General features: G+C 40.0%; 1 protein-coding gene and 1 long non-coding RNA gene across 9 annotated transcripts in view; one reads left to right on the top strand and one right to left on the bottom strand.

The window, feature by feature from the left end:
• LOC116231192 (uncharacterized) overlaps positions 1 to 19513 on the bottom strand; it is a 120305-nt gene extending 100792 nt beyond the window's left edge. For 3 of the 6 annotated variants that reach the window (XR_016466036.1, XR_016466037.1, XR_004167402.2), the window contains exons 1-3: positions 19374 to 19507; positions 9206 to 9324; positions 4079 to 4154 (exon numbers count right to left, since the gene is read on the bottom strand). This is a non-coding gene — a long non-coding RNA (uncharacterized LOC116231192). Of the gene's footprint in view, positions 1 to 4078; positions 4155 to 9205; positions 9325 to 19373 lie in introns of all 6 variants that reach the window. The other 3 variants (XR_016466035.1, XR_016466034.1, XR_004167401.2) reach the window with 2 other exon arrangements.
• Positions 19514 to 19606: 93 nt separating this feature from the next.
• RASSF6 (Ras association domain family member 6) overlaps positions 19607 to 20829 on the top strand; it is a 112468-nt gene continuing 111245 nt past the window's right edge. For 2 of the 3 annotated variants that reach the window (XR_016466032.1, XM_090139124.1), the window contains exon 1: positions 19607 to 20091. The gene's annotated coding sequence lies outside the window, so the exon portion shown is untranslated. The remainder of the gene's footprint in view (positions 20092 to 20829) is intronic. The other variant, XM_090139125.1, reaches the window with a different exon arrangement.

Below are 20829 nucleotides of genomic sequence, written 5' to 3'. Positions count from 1 at the left end.
TCTCAGGCCCCGGCAAAAATCTCTGGGTATCAACTGACACCAGTAGCCCCATTTTCCTGAACCTTAATGCTTATTATCAAAATTATAGAATGTTAGAATGACCTGGGTTGAAAAGGACCTCTAAGATCATCTAGTTTCAACCCCCCTGATGTAGGCAGGGTTACCAACCACCAGACCAGGCTGACCAGAGCCACATCCAGCCTGATTACACTTATCATTTGGGATCAGTGTTAGTCCCACACAACTCTTGCTAAAGTTTAAATAACATTTATGAACTGAAATGTATCAAGGACATTTCAGCACAATGCAGCCCTCTTCTGGCTCAGAACTTCAGTCTCCACAGCATAACATATAAAAAAATGTAATTATCTAAGCACAGTATTTCCAAGTTGCTTTTGGCTTACACAGTACACATTTTCTAGCATACTGAAGATGCAACACGTTGAATATTTCAAAACTATTTCACATCCTGTGAAGGATGTATATGGTAAAGTCAGGTCGCTGTTAAAAAAAGATGCATCTATTGCAAAGATCATTGAAAGAAAGAAAATGGACAGTAAGAATCTGGATTGCTTTGTGTTTTCTGCTGCAAGTGAAATCAGTACATGTTCTTCACTATACCCTTGCAGAACATACAGCACTTTGCTAACTGTAAAGAAATTAATGTCCAGGAGAGGATAAAAGATGGTATGAGCCAAATTAAACCATTAATAGTTTAGAAATTGGAAAGACAGACTGTCAGTCAACGTAGGCCAGGTCAGGGCTGTTAAGTGTGACAAAGCTCTACCTCTGCTCTGACAAACCATCAGCCTTTCAGCAAGGCCACTGCCTGTTTCTCCATGGTGTGGTTTCTAATGTGCTGGCTCAATTTTTATTTTTTCTAATCATGTGAACTTTTTCTTCCCTTCACTCTGTCCTCTCCTCCACTTTCCTTTACGTTCTTCCCTCGCCCTTCAAAACTTCATTTTATTATGTTTCTGATCTTAACTACAGAGAACTCTTAGAACAGCTTTTTCTTGATATACTTGTTCATGAAAGTTGAGGCCATCACGGCAGAGAGGATACACTCTGGATATATGAATAATGAATATATGGAACACTGGAAACATTTAATTTGCATGTGGGTTTGATTTTAAGGGAAACACGATGTTACACTGAAAGAAATCAAAATAAACAGCCTGAGCCTGCCACTTGGTAATATCTGTAGATTATATGAAGAATTCCTAACTGACTACATAAATTGATTTGAAGTGTCATGCATGTTTGTTTAGCTTTTGCTTAAAGACCTACCTGCACAGCAAGCATCTGTGAAACTTCTTGCTCTCTAATGCAATACACTGTGCTAGAGAATTGCTCCTGAGAGTGCCAGGAGAATACTTACCTAAGAGGTTAAGGCCAAAGAGAGCTTAGAGCACTGTTTCCCACATATACTCTTCAGTTTGCACCAAGCCAAGACATAAGGCGCTTTGAAAGGGAAGTGGTGATGGGGATTAGTGCTCTTCAGTCGTTTTCAGTTTGTCCTGAATTTATTCAGTCACTTTTTGAAGCCTTGCAAGCTCCTACCATCACCACCACCCTATGGTGACAAGCTCTACAGATCTAACTCATGTTGTACAAGAAGGCATTTCCTTAGACTTGCTTTGAACATGTCTACCTCCCTGATGGCTCCTCTTTACAGAATCTCTTCCACACCCCTGATGAGAACTCTTCCCACATGCTAGATTTCAGAGACTGATACACTATCTTCAGGGCAAGGCCAAGCTCTTGCTACACGCCTGGGCTCCTGATAGTAACATTTATTAGTAGCATTTCAGGGTGGGGGGTTGGTAGATTTGCTCTCAAAAGACTATACACCTACAGATGTGTATGTGTCTTGATCTGAGAGCGTCGGCAGCATAAAGTGTAAAGAAAAAGGACACTGTCTACATGACAGCCAACTGCTGGCAATTTTAGAAGAGTCTGTTTACATTTCTACTTTATTGCTTTTCATGCATTCGTAGCCCTCCAAACCAATAAGAGAAAAATGTCATTATCCATAAATCAACCTTACTAACAAAGAACAGAAAATGAAGGGTTCAAGAGAAGAATTTCTCTTTCCATTCCTACAAAGCAGCCAAGAAGTACTGCTATGACCTTTCCTTAGCCACTTGCTCCTCTCTGCTTCTCCTTTGGATGTGTTTCTATGTCAGTTTTCAGTTGCATAAATAATGTCAAAAGGCCTCAAGTCATGGAAACCTGCAGTGAGCTGTAAGCCATTCCAGCTTCTATCAGGTACACAAACTGCACTCAGCAGTAATGAATCTGGGGTACTAGGAATATCAGAAACACAAGTCCTTCCTTGGTGAGGGTAAAACATTTCAGGAGGCATGAAGAAAAGCTATTATGAAATAATGAAACAGGTTTTGCTCTCACTGCCTCTGTTTCAGTTGACAGATGCCCCACTTTGCTGATACAGACCTGAAGGTTTTCCTTGCTCCCCCATGCTTTTGCCTACCTGCCAGTACTTAAGGCTGAGTTAAAAAAAAACAAACAACACCTGAGACACAAATACGACACAACTATCTGAGCAGCTCAGGCAGTTCTTCCTACATAAGAAATACTTTGGAAAAGTCTCTGGCTTTCAGAGTAATATAGAGCTGGTCCAGGGTTCTTTGAATCCTGAGGCTATATCAGACTAGACAGTAAAGTGCTGAGCTGGGCCCCACTCTGCTCACAATGAGATAGTAAGCTAAATTCATTCATTCCTTTTTCAGTTAGCACAGATGACAGCTATTTTTAAAAACATGACTTTGTAGCATAGCTTTTAAAGGACACCTTGAAGAGTTGAGATTGGAGTTACAAAGTAACTTTGGGTCAGTTGCCCTTCCTGCCAACTGCCTGCTAGGTTGCTAGCCAAAGTGTTTCGGAGACACTCTCTCAAAAAGCAAAAGAAGGTGGCAAAAAGTAGGCTACTGAATCCATTCTCCCCAGCTTCCAGTTTCAACAAGATCAAGATGACCAAACTGCGAAGTCAATACATCTCTCCAGGCTAGCTTGTGGTTTGTCTGCACTTCCAATGAACTCTTCAGATATTCATTCATATGAAACAGGCTCTTTGTTTTGAAAAATCAGTAGCAGCTTAATCAAATTAATTTGGCATCTTGCTGATGATATGCTGCTCCTTAAAGCCTCAAAAGGGTGAGCAGATCAGGTTACCTTCATCTCTTCAGTACATGCAGCCAAGTGTGCTGTTGCTCAGCTTCATTTTTTCCTACCTCAGCATTTATCCATTGTGTTTTACCTTACTGAAGACTGTTATCACGTCTTTGGTACTGGCTTATAATAAGATGCATTAGAGCAAAAAATGTAAATGCTCGAGTGTATTTTCACAAAATAATTTTGAGCTTCTGTAATACTTCCTGTTATTGGACAAACTAAAAGAAAAATGGACTTTTTCAAAGTTGCAGGTGTTTTTCCAGTCCAGAGAAAGAGCACCCATGGAGAGACAGCCTGAACTTCCATGAGATAATTTGAAGCTGGACTCATCTGTAGTAGGAGGGACTGAGAATACAAATGTGTGTTTGTTTCCCAAAAAGTTTATCATCTCAGTGGTTTTAGGATGGAATCAATTTTCATTACGCTTTTGCAGAAGTTGTTTTTTCAAACCTAGGTCTTAATGAAGTCTGACTTTTCTGGTTTTGTTTCTGTTTTCATTAAGAATGTTGATGACAAGAAATCTCTACTATGTAAGTGATGATGTTAGTGAGGGCAATTCAAACACTTTTGTGAAATACTTACTTCTTGAAGTCTACTGATAGCAAAATTGTTTGACAGGTGTGGCCAATACTGACACAACCTAGGTGGCCTCAGCAGAAGCAGCTGAAAAAAATATCCAGAATAATCCTCACCGGCACTTTCATAATTATTAGACAAAATTCACAAGCTGCACATTTTAGAACTCATTAAAGACACAAGGTTTATAGTTTCTACAAAAGCCATAGGCTGATTTTTTAAATCAAAATCTGAAATATGAAAGGAAAAAACTTTTTTCACTGTTCACACAGGCTTAGGTGAAATTAACTGAAACCTCACAACTCACCACAGATGAACTAATGTTTCTTATCCATCAGCCTCACTTCACATTTTGCTTCTGTCGTTTGGCCAGCTGTTCATTCCTGCAGTTGAGAAACACAGGTAATCTTAGATTTTTTTTCCTCTTCATTTTCCTGGTCAGTTTTACTCTCAGTTGTGTGGAATAAAACTTGCTTGTGTACTAAGCTGACTTTTCTGACTAGGTCTGCTCCCCTGAAATTTGTCATGAGTATACAATGATGCATAAAGTAGATGTAAGAAGTGGAATGGGAGTGTAGGTGCACAAAGTAGGAAGGACACTCTATAATTCTTGCTATGCTGTGGATCAGGCCAAAGGAGGCCAGGTTATGGTTTGTTGTTTTTCTTTACAGAGGGGGAATTTTACCACCATGGCATGTAGCATATATTCAGTAATGCGCTGAAGAATACAGTTGCCCAAAAAAGAAGGTTTCACTGAAATGTTGGCTTTGGAAAGATATTCCTGGTGAAACTGCTTGTATAAGAGCAAAAGGAACTAAAGATGTTTTGTTTTGTTTTAAACAAAAGACAAAAAGCTACATGAATTGATTACTTGGAAACACACACAAGTAACATATTTGTTTAGAAGCAACTGTCCCTTCATTAATGCATAAGAATTAAAGGACATCTTGTTTTCCCTTGTAGAAAGGTCACATTTCTCTGAGCTCACTGAGGAGATACACAGTATACCAACTCAGTTTTCTGTATTAAAGGATTGATATTACTAATTGTTCAGTGAAGTCTCAAAGGCAGACCATTTCTTACCTGATCTGGACATATTTCCTGCCAATTCCAACCAGTTTTATATTAAAGGAAATTCTGATTCAACAAGGTAAGTAAAACATTAACTACTAAATAGATGGCAAACATTAACCATTTGTCTAGTTCCAATATGACCAATGCTAAATTAGGGCTTCAGAGTACAACTACTTCCTGTGATCAGCAGGCCTTCTTATTCTTTAGTAGTAGTTCAGCTCAAAAACTGAATATGCATTTGTGCAGAATCAAATATCAGAGCTCATGTTCTAATCTCAGTGAGACAACACACTGACATTAATAAAAAGCATTAGGAGAGAATTTGATTCAGCATTGGCCATGGAAGAGGTGCACTCTAGTGGCACTGAAGCTGAAACACACATTATGGGCTAACTGCTCCACTTCTTAACATCTCTGCCCACAGCTCTGCAGGGATATTTCAGGTGCCTAACAGATTTTGCAGGCCTGTAGGTCACTTAGCATATGCTCCGATCTGAGGTCATCCAAAATGACATTCCTACATGTGATTAAGGGGGAAGTTTGCACAGAAGTTTTACTGTACAGCACTTACCTCACTGGATCAGAAAGTAAAGGCATGTACAAGCTGCACTGCATCCCCACATCTCCATGGAGTGCAACACCATTAAGCCACCAGAAAATTTGGGGCTGTAAAGATTACAGACAGCTTATTTTCATAAAACCATAGAACAGAATTCCCTGACACAGCTCCATGCCGTTCTCTCAGTCCCTGTTGCTGCCACAGAGAGCAGAGCTCAGCACTGTCCCTCCCTCCCTGCGAGGAGCTGTAGCCGCCATGAGGTCTTCCCTCAGCTCCTCTGCTCTGAGCTGAACAGACCAAGGGACCTCAGCCACTCCTCATATGTCTTGCACTCTATACCTTTACCATCTTTGCAGTCCTCCTTCGGAGGTTCTCCAAAAGTTTAATTCCTTCATATATTGTGATGCCCAAACCTATGCCCAGTGTTTGAGATGAGGCTGCACAGCAGAAAGGACAATCCTTCCCTTTGCCTGCTGGCAGTGCTGAACCTGAGGTACCCCAGAATATGGTTGGGCCTTTTGGCTCCAGAACACACTGCTGGCTCAGATTCAACTTGCCGACAGCCAGAGCCCCCAGACTACCCTCCATGAGGCTGTCCTCCAGTTCGTTGTCTTGCAGTCTATACATATCACCAGGGTTGCCCCATCCCAGCTACAGAATCCAGCACTTGCTGTTGTCAAACTTCATGCAGTTGGTGACTGTCCAGCCCTCACATCTGTCAGGACATCCCTGCTCTGCAGGCTCCACATTTTAGTTCTGTATGAAGTGACCACTGGTGACTACTATTATCTAAAATGTTCATAGATACTAACTAGCTAAATCGAAGCTGAGCTCTTCATAATTGCTGTCCAAAAAGCACCTAAACTTCAAGCTAGATAAATCAGCACTGATACACAGAAGTAAAGCAGCAGAGCCACAGTTGCAATTACTGCAATACCTGAGTTAAAAAGGGTGAAGATTAGTCCCTGTATGTGAAAAAACACAAAAAAGTACCTTCGATAAAGCCCAAATCTCCTGATAGAAAAATAATCCAGAAATGAAGGGCTTCTGCTTGCCAAATAGACTAGCCACCAGAACTACTGGTGTATAGTACTACTACAGCTGTATAATAATAGGAACTCATTCATGTTAGCTCACCTTGCTTGTGTCAACTGTATGTTCTGAACCAATGGCAAAGGTGAACTGAGAGCATTGATTCAGAACCAACATATCTGTACAGATAACATAGCAGTTAGCACAGAGCTTTTGAAAAATAAATAAGGGAGCAGATTTGAGGGCTGAACATTATTTAGACTGAAATCTACTTAGCTTTACAAGTACAGGCACTGCTCTAAGTCCTGCTGTCAGAGGACATGATGCCACTGAGGAAGTCTGATCATTTGGATTGCCGTGCCACAGAGCACAGCAAATAATAGGTTAGGAGGCCTGAGGAGCCTTTTCTTCTCAGATTGAGGAAAGGAAATTTTTTGCGCAAATTTCTAAAATGAATGCCAAATTGTATTTGAATTTGGCAAATATTCTTAGCCTGACTGGTTAGTCAGGTCACGCTTGCCTCTCAGATTTACCCTTCGTCTGTGCAGTGCAGAAGGCTTGTTTGAAGCATCAAGCACTGTGGGACTGTGACCTTGCTTGGCTGATCTAGGAATCACATTAGTACTGCTAATAAATAAAGAAACATTTACTGTCTATAACAAGATCACATTTTATGTATAACATTTTAACCTGCACACTGAATTAAAGATTTCATGGAACAAGCAACACTTCAAGATACTTGCTTCAAAAAAGTTTAAAAGCTGTTCACAAATTATTTTCATCAGTCAGTGTGATTCTGTCACTAGCTTTCTTTGCAAAACATCAGAATAACTCTCTTAACAAGGGAAGCATTAGTAATCTTTTAGAAATTGCATCAAGAGAATGCATTCTTCTAAATGCAGTTACCACAGTGAGAAACTGAAGTCAAATTTTTCTGCTCACATTCAAGAACCAAAGTGACCTAATTTATCCTGTTTCAGAGAGGGCTCTCATTTTGCACTTAATATTGTCTTGATCATTAACCTTATTTTTTAAAAAAGTAAATACATACAGACATCTCTTTTTCCTATTACTATACAGCTGTAGATCATACGTGATCAGTCAGGTGCATGAATAAAACATTCTGAAACAAGTCTCCCATGTGCCTTGTCCTGTTTGTGACTGTTGAAGCTGTTGGCTTCAGGCAATAATTTGTTTATGCAGGTGCATCATGTTTTCTTAGGATGGCACAGGCTGGAAAAGTGACTTTGAATAAAGAAGAGCTGAAATTTAAGGATTGTAATGGAAGTGGGCCAAAGATGGAGCTGCAGGCTGATAGGAGACTATCACCTTCCAGCCATGCCTGTAGATTTTGCCTTCAGATAAGTGAGGAGAGTTATCATTTCAGTAATTAATTAATACATAGTAATGTATTCAGTAAAGGCAAAGGTGATAAAATGCAGAGCCTATAGTTTTTTTTGCTGCTTTACTAATCTAAACACAGGCATCTTCCTCTTGCAGGAAGGAAAACTGCTAAAATAAAACAGGAGGATAAAGAGAGGAAGAATAAAAATAAATAAATTCACATTTAAATAAAGCGTATTTTGCAGATGCTAGGGTTACAATGCACAACAATCCATACAATTGACGTGTTTTCCTCTAATTGTTATCCTTGTTGTTCTTTTATATCAAGCCCACATGCTATGAGAAGTAGTGAAGAGAATTTTATATCTGCTAATTATTATCATGATGTTATTAATTTAGACTAAGGATAATAAGATAGGGTGTATGTAGAAAGAATTCATTATGAAATTAATTGCTCTGATTAGGGTCAACACATAAGATAAGGTTTATAAAGCATTTCAAAAACAATTAGTTTTGAGGGCTATTTGGCTTCCTAAGACATGTAAATCTGGCGCTTGTATTTTACATTTCTCCCCCCTTCCCATTCATATGCTAAGTCCTCAGATAAATGCCGCTTGTACAAAAGAAAATTGAAATCAGTGGATTGAAGCAAAGCTGGATAATGAGGTATTATTGATATATTCTGTGAATGCTTCAATTATTCCTGCCTTCGGTTTTGAAATTATTTCACAGAAGCAAAAAATAAAAAATGGCTTTTTACAAAGTCAATTTTAATCTCTCCATTGCATTTGTGGTTGTTATCTTTTCCCCTTAATAGCCATGGAAAGGGCTTGATTATAGTTATCTTTCTGAATATACTGTTGTCTTTGTAATTTCTTTCTCTTGACTCTCAAGGGCTCTCTCAGAATGGTGCCCCTCAGATACGTGAAACACCTGTTTCTAATTCATCTCCATAAATGAAACTTAACATGGCTTTGCAGCCTTTCATCTCAAATGCACTTTGCTTTCTCTCCTATGAAACCTTAAAGGAAAATAACTGACAGAAAGAGCTAGCAAAAACACAATAGAATGTACATTCAGGATGCTCTTTATCGCAAAGGTTTGTAGTGTCTGACTTCATTTCCTAATGCAGTTGAGTTTTGGCCCTTGATTTCCAGGTGATCATATTCAGTCAATCCTGACAGCTTTCATGGAGCTATCCCAAATATGTGCTGCTTACAGCTTAGCTGTAGCGACTGGTTCTGGCCAAGAGCAGCCTGATATTTGTCTGCCACAACACATGGGTTATCAAGGCAGCAGCAGTGTAGTTGCCCATTTGTCACACACTTCCCAACCATCGTCTTTATCCAGTGGCCTGCCTTCCAGCACTATATTAACAGCCTCAAGGAATCAACACTGTGAAGCACACTTGCCACTGCATTTTACCATTTCAGGCCGCAGTTTCTCCCTTTGGGTTTGTCATCTGATGCCACATCCCAGAACCTGGAGTACTCACTTATTCCAGCACTTTGCAACATAAACTGGAGGGGACGAAGCCGCAGTGCCTGGACAGAAAGAAAAAATCACCTTTAATTATGGATTAGCACAGGAGCTGTTGACATTTCCAATGACAAAGCTTTCCAAGTCACTACTTTGCCCTTTGAATTTTGAAGAGCTGCAGTAATGCAGTGCACTGCAGCAGGGGATATACCACTCAAACAATGCCCCATATCACAGCAGACTAGGCTCTTTCACATGACTGGTACAATGACTCAGAAAATATGGCTTGTGCAAGAGCAGGTAGTCCTGCTGCTCAATAGCAAGCAATAAAAATCAACTGAATGATCAATAAGCTTTTCTGTCCGCTGAGGCTTTGAAGATTCTGCTATCATGCTTTCTGCTATAATTAGCACTTGACAAACTTAAAATGTTTAATCACTGTGAAATTGTCTCCTATAGAGACAATGCACATCTGGAATAACAGCATGCAATATGGAAGTCTATGGAGTACCATGCCATTAAGCACAAACTTCAAATCAAGTTTTCTCTGCAAAAATGGAGCTGGCTCTTTGACATGCTTACATCAGTTCAAAGCACTGACAGCAGACAAAATTCAGACTGCTCACAATATGCTTTTAAGCATCTACAGTGTTTGCTTGTTTAGATGTGAACATACTCTTCTGGTGGTAGACAGAGTGCTGGACCACCCTTATCCCAGCTTCATCTTCATACTCAGAATGAAGGCAGACTGAGGTAAATGAGAGACAGAGAAGAAGAACTCAGTGACCAACCAACCACTGAAGGCTACAAGGGCTCTAGTGAAAAGCTGCTTTGTGATATCACATGGAAAAGAGGAAGAAAAGGAAGAAATTCATTGCAAACATAACTATCTCCAACTGACAGCTTTTCAAAGCTGAGAATGAAATGGAGATGTACAGGAAAGTAAATGCTTTCTTCAATATCAGTGTTTTCCACTGGACATATTTCAGCCTTGATAGCTAAATGAAAGCAGAGCTCTTGTCTGAGGTGGGACCACAAACCTAGAAAGGAAAGCTGAAATGGCAAACCAAGACAAAAGGGCAAAGAGAGACTAATGTTTTCTCTCCCAGGCTCAGCATAAGCTTGGCCACGAGTTCAGGTTAGAACTAATACCTTCATAGGGCCAGGAAAACCTGGACTAATGCTTCTATATGAGCTACTTATGACTCATCTTGGCTATCACAAACCCCAGAAATAACCTCTTCTATCAGGCAGCTCTTTCCAAAGAACATACACACAAGATGGATAAGATACCATAATCTTGCTTTAAAGGCTAATGCCAAAAGAAGTTGTACCTGACTTTCAGAAAACATTCACTTTGAGAAACTGGCCATCTCAGAATGAGGACCCGTGATTGCTGAGTGGCAGATGTAACTTGCCTAAGCAGCCTTGCACTCTCTACAAGAGTCTAACAAAGAAAGACCTACAAATAGATTATGTCAGTGCCTAAAATAAGACCCTTTCTAATGGGCATGATATCATACTGGGCAGATATTAAAAGAAACTAAGGCTGAGACCCAACCAGAACCCTCTTTGCCAGCTGTCTCCTCAATCCTTCAATAAAATTCCCTTATCCCCTATTCCACTAGCTCCAGAGTCAAAGGTCACAAAAATAAGCCCAAGTATTTGTAAATATCATTATTTTGCTCTGAAACATGTTTTGGCACAGAAATTCAAAACGGATCATTGTTTTAAATTATGCTCTCTTCATTTTTTGGTAGACTGCTACTGAATACTTGTCATGAATTTATGAAAAAAGAAAAGTGGATGTTAGAACTATATTATCTTTTATTACACGGGCAAGAATGGTAAGCTCTGAGCACTGGACTTAGATCCATATTTCATGTTCTCAATGTTGAAGCAGGCTTGCTTAATGCTAAGTCTGTGCTGATGGTACTAGAATAAGCCAAATCACTCTTGCTTTCTGTCTGTAAGGTCTAGAAGTTAACAGTTCTCTGCCACACACAAACACAATAAAAATAATCTGCTGCTGAAACAAAACTACATGTCATATTTAAAAAAACCTGCAAAACTATGCATGAATGCAGATTGAAAACAAACAAACAAACAAAAAAAAAAAGAGAGAGAGAAAGAGAAGTACCAGTGTGTATTTTCTGTCTGCTTTTGTGAAGTGCATACAGAACATGGTAAAGCTAGGGGTTAAACATTCAACCTTTACTCTGAGCTTTTCCATCTCTGAACTGTTTCTGCAGACTCTTAATATCTAAGACAACCTGACCTTTGAAGAGTATGCTATTGAGTCTTCAAATATTATCTGACTGTAACACTTCATCCCTAACCTGCTCTTGGCTTCTGTTTCTTATTACTATGATGAATCCCAAGTTTTGTCTTTGTTCTGGCAAGATCTTTTTCTGCAAACTTCAGGAGAATAGCACTAAGCCAGGCTTTGCTTTCACCAAACAGAACTATAGTAGCTTTTCCAACCAAGTCTCTACTGCTCTTTGCTCTCATTCCTTTATTTTATTTTTTGTAGAAAAATTGGAGGTGTAATTAGCTTGTTTTCTATTTCAGCTGTGACAGGCAGCAAGATAACCTGAAAATACAGCACAGCTTTGCTTAGTTACCTTTCAATCTTGTTAGTAGGTAGCTGTTTGGGAACTGTTGAGTCACAGCCTGAACCACTGATTGATCACCTGAAGAAAGAAGTGAGTTGTGGGAGCACAGGTGAAGAGATAGCTAGAGCCCGGCTCCACCCCTCATATACCCCATTTCAGGGCTGACTGCCATTAGGGGAAGATCTCTTTCTGAAGATCCCTCCTCTGTGGAGTCTTTTGTGAAAATCTAGATCTTTAGATACAGGTGAGCAAGCATTCCTTCCCTGTTTGTTTCTTTTCCCCTTTTCACCACAATGATCTTTCTAGCTGTAATACCAACTGTAGCAGTGGCAAAGGCTATGCTAAATTCTTAACCTAAGAGCATATCCCAGCTTAAAGATCAGGACCTCAGCTCTAATGGGGCATTAGATCTACTGCATCTGGTTTGTAATATCCATTTAAAGTGTCTGGATTATAGTTTATATTTTAGGGAAACATCCTAAGTTACAAGAGTAGGAAGTGCTGGGCCATTGATCTCAAATGAAGATGCGATAATTTACATCAGCTAGAGCAGCAGGTTGGTACAATGTTACTGATTTAAACCAGTGGAGGATTTTGCCCGTTATCCCTGGAAGTGTTCCACAAAAATACAATGTTCCCTTTAGTCATCATCATCTCAAGCAATTACTGCACTCAATTCCCAAGAATGGATTTAGCAATATATATTTTAATTTTTTATCTCAAGGTGACTTAATGCCTGTTTTTTTTTTTGTTTTTTTTTTTTTTTATAACCAGTGGTGAGTGCTTGACTTCAATAGTTTTTATTATTGATGAAAAAGAGGCAGTGATCAGATGTTGTAATTGAATAGAGGAGGTAATTCACACTGGTAATTCACACATCTTGGAAATGAGACTTTACACTAGAAAAAGGAGCAGGTCTGGAAGTAATAACTAGCTTCTGTGCATTGTGATATATAAGGAAATATAGAGAACAGTGTGGGCTGTCCCTTCCCCATCTGTTTTGTTTGTTTTTGAGTGAAAAACTGAGATATCCCAGCCATACCTCTCTTAGTTGCCTCATTTTCCAGAACATTTGGTTTTTTAGAAGCACTGGTAACTCTAGCAATAGCTCAGGTGCCTGTCTGAAGTAGAAAGTCTCAGTTTTAAATAAAAAGTTTTGTTTTAAATATAGCATCAGGGATTTCATGTATGAGATGAAGTCAGTGGCCCAGAAAGCTATGCTTCTGCATTTGAGAGTGGAACTGTTGATTGCTGGTAGTGTACCCTCAGCAAATTTGCTGATGATACGAAGCTGGGAGGAGTGACTGAGACACCAGAAGGCTGTGCTGCTATTCAGTGACACCAGGATGGGCTGGGGATTTGGGCAGGGAGGAACCTGATGAGATTCATCAAGGGCAAATGCAGAGTCCTACATATGGGGAGGAATAATTGCATGCACCAGCGAAGGGGCTGAACTGCTGGATAGGAACTCTGCAGAGAAGGATCTGGGGGTTCTGGTGGACCACAAGGTGACCATGAGTCAGCAGCATGCTCCTGTGGCCAAGAAGGCAAATGGAGAAAAAGCCAAATTGCAGAAGCAGCTGAAAATAAAGAATCCTTCACAATCAGAAAAAGAGTACTGCTTATCTTCTGATCAATGGTCTGAAGTGATATCTTTCATAGCCTTTAAAAGAACTGAAGTCCTGTTTTCTGACTGTATTTTACTCAATGAGCTGATTTTCTCACTGGTCTTCATGCCACATTTGCAAAAAGAGATTTCACATCAATGGATGAACAACTGAAGAGAGCTCACTGGAACATGAAGATGTGAATGGCTGATCCATTCTTGACAGGAGCTCAAAAGAAAATGACTTCAGTGTGCTTATGTTAAAAGCAAGACTGCAGATTCAATCTTGATTTCAGATTTGAATCTGTCGCAAATGTGGAAGGGTCAGAAGCTGTAGTACTGCAGCAGAAGAAAAAACTTCTTGAGCAACAATTTCACACACAGAACTCTTGGGTCACATCCTCCACTGAGACAGAGTCAGCTTTCTGAGATGAACACAGCCCAGGATGGGGCCATCTGGACTTTGTATTCATATTTTTATAACATGGGAAATTCAATATCAGCATTCCTTGGGTGCATTGGAACAAGAACATCTTAAGCATCATTTCTGAACATATGAAGTTCTACACTTTGAAGTCATCTGAGGGGATCTTCAAGGCAGAAAAGTGTACTGTATATTTTCATAAACTGGTGCATGTTTGGTTTCTTTTTCTACTTTATCTGGCTGCTAAGTTTGACAGGAATAAATGAAGATAGATAACCCAAGGGGAAAATAACTGCATTGCAAAAACACTTAAGCCAACTGAAAAATAAGTTTGGCTGAATAAGAAGTTTCTAAGCTTAATATAACCTAGAATATATATAACCTGCACATTCCCCAGTAATCTCAGAAGCTTAATTAGTGAAAGAAACTGATCATTTTACTACATAACCTTCAAGTCACCTCTCTGAATGCACTTTCTGTCTCTACATCTCACCAGTTTCCCAAGTGTTTCCTTGTCTCATTTTATACAGTTAATGAAACAACTCAATCAAGCAGCAGGTTTTCATATATGTGCAGGTTTTGCCTGAATTCTAAAGAGCTAAAATTTGCAATAAATTACTATCCTTTGCTTTGTTCCTTGAAATAAAATAAATGCCAGTGCTATATTTTCTTTTTGACCCATGAATATTTTAACAGATACTACCTCTTTACTGTAAAGAGTACTTTTGCATCTCAAGAGAAGAGTTTGGGCACGAGAATACAAGATACTATACTAATACTTTTTTATTTTATTTGTACAATTAACTAATCTGTTGTTTGACAAAAATAACTTAGCATTATAGCTTTCCTAAAAATATTCAGGAAAAGCACTAAAACTAAGGTTAAAACACATTAAAAATATATATATTCCTGAAAAAGTTGTGGGTTTTTTTTTGTTGTTTGTTTGTTTGTTTTAAGCTAAAGAACACTGTGCAAAGTTTTGATGAAATGTTTTGATCACCCCCAGCAGACTGATCAAATGAAAGCAAAAAAGAAGAAATAAAAAATGCATAGAAATCTCACTTTAAGTGCCACATGGGTAACTTGCACCAGGACAATTAATCTATGGAAGCCAGCTTCCATAAACATCCAAATTGCATTTTTATAGTGAATGTTTCAGATCCATGTTGAAGTGAATTGCTATCAAGTTACCTGACTTTGTCAACTTCAGGCACATACATGATCTTCGTATTATCCTATGCATTATTATTTCATTTAAAACCTGTTTTTGTCAAAAGCCATTTAGTGATTCATCCAAGCAGGTCAGAAAATTTACGCTGTATTTCAGGAGATGCCTAAATACCTTTGCAGATGGCAATGCACCTTACATTTGTATAAGGCAGCATGAAGGTTCATTACAAATTCATGTTTCTTTGGTTCAAAAGTATATCTGTTGACTCCTTCCAAGAATGTAGAGGTTATTTTTGAGAGCCCAAAGTATATCTGGCAGTTTCCTACTGTAATGTGTCTGCTTGGGATTCAGAAGTTTTCAACATTTTCAAATGCTATGTCAGGACAAAGACATATGCTCGATGACTGAAACATCCCTTAGAAGGAAAAAAAATGTCCAGATTTTGCTTACCCGTACCCTTATTTTGATTTTCCTATGTAAGCTTTTTTTTTTTTTTTGACAAATACCCATCAAATAGAAGGAGACCCAATGGTTCAGAACCAACTGCAATGTCATTCAGCTCACAGCTTGGACAGCTTTTGCTTTCCTCAGTGTTCTTGGAGGAATGTTATTCAGAGAAAGTATAAAGAGTAAATTTACTCCAGGTTGTATTCATCACCTTTTCATATTAACTGTGGACAAACTGAAACTGACACCATCAACAACCTATCCTTGTTGTTCTGTACCATGTCATCTTATTTGCATATCTAAAACCTAAATTGTCTTGAAAAACTAGCTGTATGATGCCGAGCTGACATACCAGATGGTTCATTAATAGACCACATGGTATTTCTGCAGGCCAATAAGCTGTTTAAGGAACTAAGCAACATCTTTCTTCAACATTATTTCAACAAGAGAAAGCTTGTCCTACGGAAATGCTTTCTTATCCCCCAAAATGTAGTACTAAGCATGACCAGTTTGAGGGTGCACAACAACGCAGCTCTGCTTCTTGCTCGTTCTAACTCAAACCAGTTTGGCATTGACCACCTGGCTCACCTCATGCCACCCTGCCCAGGGCTGGAAGCTAGGAGCTGGGCATGCACCCCGGCAGGAAAAGCAGGTCTCAGGATGGTAAGCGGTGTGCACCATCTAGTGATGGCTGCTGGCTGGAACAGCTTCTCTTTCCTGGAGAATCATCAGGGAATCCTGGCTATGGAAGCCATGGTGGGAAAAAGGAAACCAAATAAACCACTTCACATAAATACTGTGACACAGGCTAGTGTTCTCAGTGTTCTCACCTCACTTTTCAACAGACTTTTCCTCTGATGCACTACATAACACCAGGTTAAAGGCATCTGCATCATGTCTGTATGGGTAACAGAATTGTAAGACACTGGTGCTGGCCTGATCTGGAGAAAGCAGGATGCAATAATGCAATAGGGAAGGCCAAGAACAATTCCACATGAAATTTCCAATAGCCTACGAGCTGTTTTTAGGGAAATGGCTTCCCTGCTCCCCATGGCACAAATAGAGAAATGTTAATTTACACAAAACTGCTTTATCTTCCTTCTTTCTCATTTAAATTCTAGTATATTGATTTTTTCTTACAGAACTTAGACTCAAAGATTTCTATGATAAAGCTTTCTCTGAGGAGCAACAGAAGGAATTGGGGCTGTTCAGTCTGGGGAAGAGGAGGCTGAGGAGAGACCTCACTGTTCTCTTTCAATACCTGAAAGGTATTGCAGCAAGAGTGGAGTTGGTCTCTTCTCACTGGTGACAGGTGACAGGACAAGGGGAAATGGCCTCAAGTTGTGCCAGGAGAGGTTTAGGTTGGATATCAGAAAAAACTTCTTTATAGAAAGGGCAGTAAAGCACTGCAGTAGGGTCCCCAGAGAAGTGGTTGAGTCATCATCCCTGGATGTGTTTAAAACCATTTGGATGTGGTGCTCAGGAACATGATTTAGCTGAGGGTTGTTAGAGTAGTGTGGTTAGGTCGTGGTTGGACTCGATCTTTAAGGTCTTTTCCAACCTGAGGAATTCTATGATTCTATGACTCTCTGCCTGTTGCAACATTAGCCAGCACATCACTCCTGTTTTACCCAGCAGAGCCAGACAGTGCAATTCAAGTTAAGTATTAGGTAACTTCTAGCACAGACCCTGAGGCTTGTGGCTACTGTGTCCCACAACTTATTAAAAAGAAGTTACCATCTTATTTAACATACTACTGTTCCTATCAAAGATGCTGGACCAAATTAAGTCTTCTGAAATCTTTTGGAATTTGCTTAAATGGGGACAATATTATCTTCTGGATTCCATACTTTCCCATACATTCCCATGAATTACTATCATCTTTCCTACTTTTTGATACACAGAAATCATTCCCATAGTCTAGAAGCCATCCCTCTGAAGTGACCATGGAGCTCATTTAGTCCATGACTCTGGGCTCCATCTGTCCTAACAGTCCTTTAGGGTTGGCAGGATGATGCATAGTCCTGGACTGTTGCATGCTGAATTCAATTCTGGTTCTATAATAATTAAATCTCCTTTCACCTAGCTCATTTTTACTATAACATAATTGATAAGGCATATAGCAATCATAGTAGCGATCATATGCACTGTTATATAACAACAAGCATAATACAATTCAGATTATTGGCTGTTCTCACCCCAAATCAAATCTTGACGTACACACTGGACTTCCCAATCCTCTCACCCACCAACTGCATCCAAGTCCTTCAGCAAAAGCAACCCCACGGATGGGCTTACTTTGCTCTAGGCAGAAATAATCCAGACTGTCTTGCCCAAGATGCTTTTCACGTGTACTCCAGGGACTTTATCTCCTTCTACAGTACAGTAAGAGATTCAAGTGGGCAGGGCCAGCTAAATTGGCAGATCCCTGAGTGTTGACTAACCAGGTAGCTTCTGCTAAAGGTATGCCAGGGTTCAAATGTCCCAGCACCTATTGTTCTCAGTGTAGTTTTGAATTGTATTAGTCTATTTTCCTGAGCCTGGTGCATGACAAGGGATGTGATATACCTACTTAGTACCATGCTCTTTGGCACAGGTGGTTATGAGATTGTTTTGGAAATGAGTCCCACTGTCTGACTCAGTTCTTTCTGGGGCACAGTGTTGTCATAAAACCTGCTGTTCAAGGTCCAAGACAGTGTTTCAGGCATGGGACACGATATGTTTAAAGCCATCTAGTGGTTGCTTCCACATAGTGCTTGCCACAATGGGTTTGTGGGAGTGTAAGAAGCAAAAAGTCATTTACAGTGGGGGAAGATGAAGCTAATATTATATAAAAATACTAGGAAAGAATCCAGGAACCAAAACAAACAAACAAAATTAGAAACAGATAAAGGAGGAAAAGACAGCAAGGAGTACAATCAGGAAGGAACAGATTTAAGCATAACAGAGCTGGAATGTCTAAATCCTAACCAATGACTGCCTGCTCAAGTGCTGCCTACCACAGGAAGATTCCAGACTCCAGGAAGCCTTACATTTTGAAAGCAAGGTTTTCCAAGAACTGCTTCTGCCCATACAATTGAATTGAATAATGTATCTCAGTATATTTGTACATACAGAGAAACTTTTAAAAATAGAAGCCTGAGGAGAAAGGCAAGGGGGAAAATTAGGGAGAAAATTCTCTCTCACACACACTACGTAGCCGGGAGGTGCTGCAATTAGGATGCTCCCCAGCACTTGGATGTTTCTGAAGATAGCATAGAGCAAATCTGACCAGCCTAACTGAAAGTAAGTTATAAAGAATAAAAACCCAGCTTTAAATTAATGCTCTGGTGAACTCCAAATACAAGAGACTAAATTGGTGCCATGTTAGTTTATGCATGCAGAAGAAAACAAACAAAATTATACTTCTGTGTGAAGGCATGGTTTGGTCCTACTGTCTGTGAGATATTCTTTTTCGACGTTACAATACTGAGACTTGGAAGATGTAAAACAATGTATCAACTCTAAGAATAGGTCTATTTTTCATGTTACTAACCTTAAGGTGCTTGGGAACGTGCTACTAAAGTCTGCATACATTTACAGTGCACAGCTAGGAAAATGAGTCCAGGTCTCAAAAGAGAATCCGACTGAAAATTAAGTACAACGAAAAGAAATACTAGACTGAAACACTCAGTCTGTGCTTTGAAGATGGACCACGAACCACAGAGCAAGTGAGATCACTGAATAAATGGAATGAGAAAGCTCAGCTTCTTAAAGAGCTGCAGATAAAAAGCTTATGAAGTAACAGATATGTCGTTCTCTCCTGAAATAAAACAGAACACGAAGGATTTAAAATTATTTTAAATTATTACCCTAACAGCATACGGAAGAAATGTACAGTGGTGAGCTCTGACAGAACTTCTTTCCTCACGACCCAAGAAGCACCCCAAGAAGCAAGCTACCCGGCGTGCAGGGCGGTTACACTGCTGTCAGAGGAGCTGCTGCAGCTGCAACCGTCGAAGGGCGCGAGACCCCCCACCATCTCCTCGGCCGCGCCAAGCCCGCGCGCCACGCTGAGGGGATCGGAGGGCGCCGCCATCTTGGTCGAGCCGCGAAGAGAGGAGGCGGTGCTCGCTGTGACAGGCCGGAGAGCCCGAGGGGCGGGGCTGCCGGTAAAATTGAAAAACAGAAAGGCTGTGCCTCTGGAGAAGGCGTGTTGGAGCTTGGCGGACTTTACAACCACGTGCTCGGTCGCTGGCTGCCTGCAGTGTTCTGGGGCTGTGCAGTGCTTTTGTGTCAGTGAGCCCGACCATCCGCCTGACGGCCAAATCCACTCCTAAACCGTGTCTCTTAGCGCTGTACGCACGTTTCCTAAACGCTTGCGGGGATGGTGGCTCCCCTGCTTTCCTAGGGAGCCCGTCCCAATGCCTGCTCGTTCTTTCTGTGAAGTTCTTTGTGATCCCCACGTTGCACCTCACCTGGCACTGCCTGATACCGTTTTCCCGAGTCCTATGGCTTGTCGCCTGGGAGAAGAGCCAGCTCCCTGCCATCTCCTCTGAGGGAGACGTACGGCACCTATGCAAATCTCAGGTACGCGGGTGTGGTGGGAAAAGAAAATACAAATGGTTCTGAACAGCAAGTAAGTTATTCAAAGGATGTGTGTATATATATATATGCGTGTGTGTATATGTATATCAAAAAGAGGACATAAGGTGTTAAAGGAAAGTTGAAGGAGAGCAAACTTGATGAAGAACTAAAGGGAAAACAGAACAAAACATACAGTAGTCCTAAAAACTAGTATTGCAAAAAAGGGAATTCTGACAAAAGGTTTTTCTTTTTTTCTTTTTTTCTTTTTTCTTTTTTTTTTTTTTTCCCCCTCAGGCAAGGTGCATGCATATCTGCAAAACTTGGAATTGCTGCTTAGTGTACTAGAAAAGTGATTGTATTATAAGTGTTGATAAAATATATGCCAGTTGTGATTGAAGTACTGCTTTAGTTGAAAAATGCATCTGTTACAAATTGTTTCACAAATATAGTTGAGCACATTCTTATTCATATTCAGTGATGCTAAGCACAACACACAAAACCCAAACACAAGCAAAGTTATCCTTTATATTTTCTACCAATTCATCTTTTAAATCACTTGATCTCCTGCTGTTCACACTCATCATTACAGATGAGGGGAAAAAAAGATGTTCGGCATCCATTAACATGAGATTGAAATCCTTTTTTTTCCTGTCCAGAGTTAACTAGATAGATCCTAGATCCTTTTCATAGAATCACAAGGTTGGAAACGACCTACGAGATCATCTAGTCCAAACGTTTTCA

This window comes from Phasianus colchicus, chromosome 4, assembly GCF_987193195.1.
Source record: "Phasianus colchicus chromosome 4, bPhaCol1.hap1.1, whole genome shotgun sequence".
Lineage (NCBI taxonomy): Eukaryota > Metazoa > Chordata > Aves > Galliformes > Phasianidae > Phasianus > Phasianus colchicus.
The sequence above is the reverse complement of the archived record's forward strand: the minus strand, read 5'-3'. Positions and strand labels throughout refer to the sequence as shown.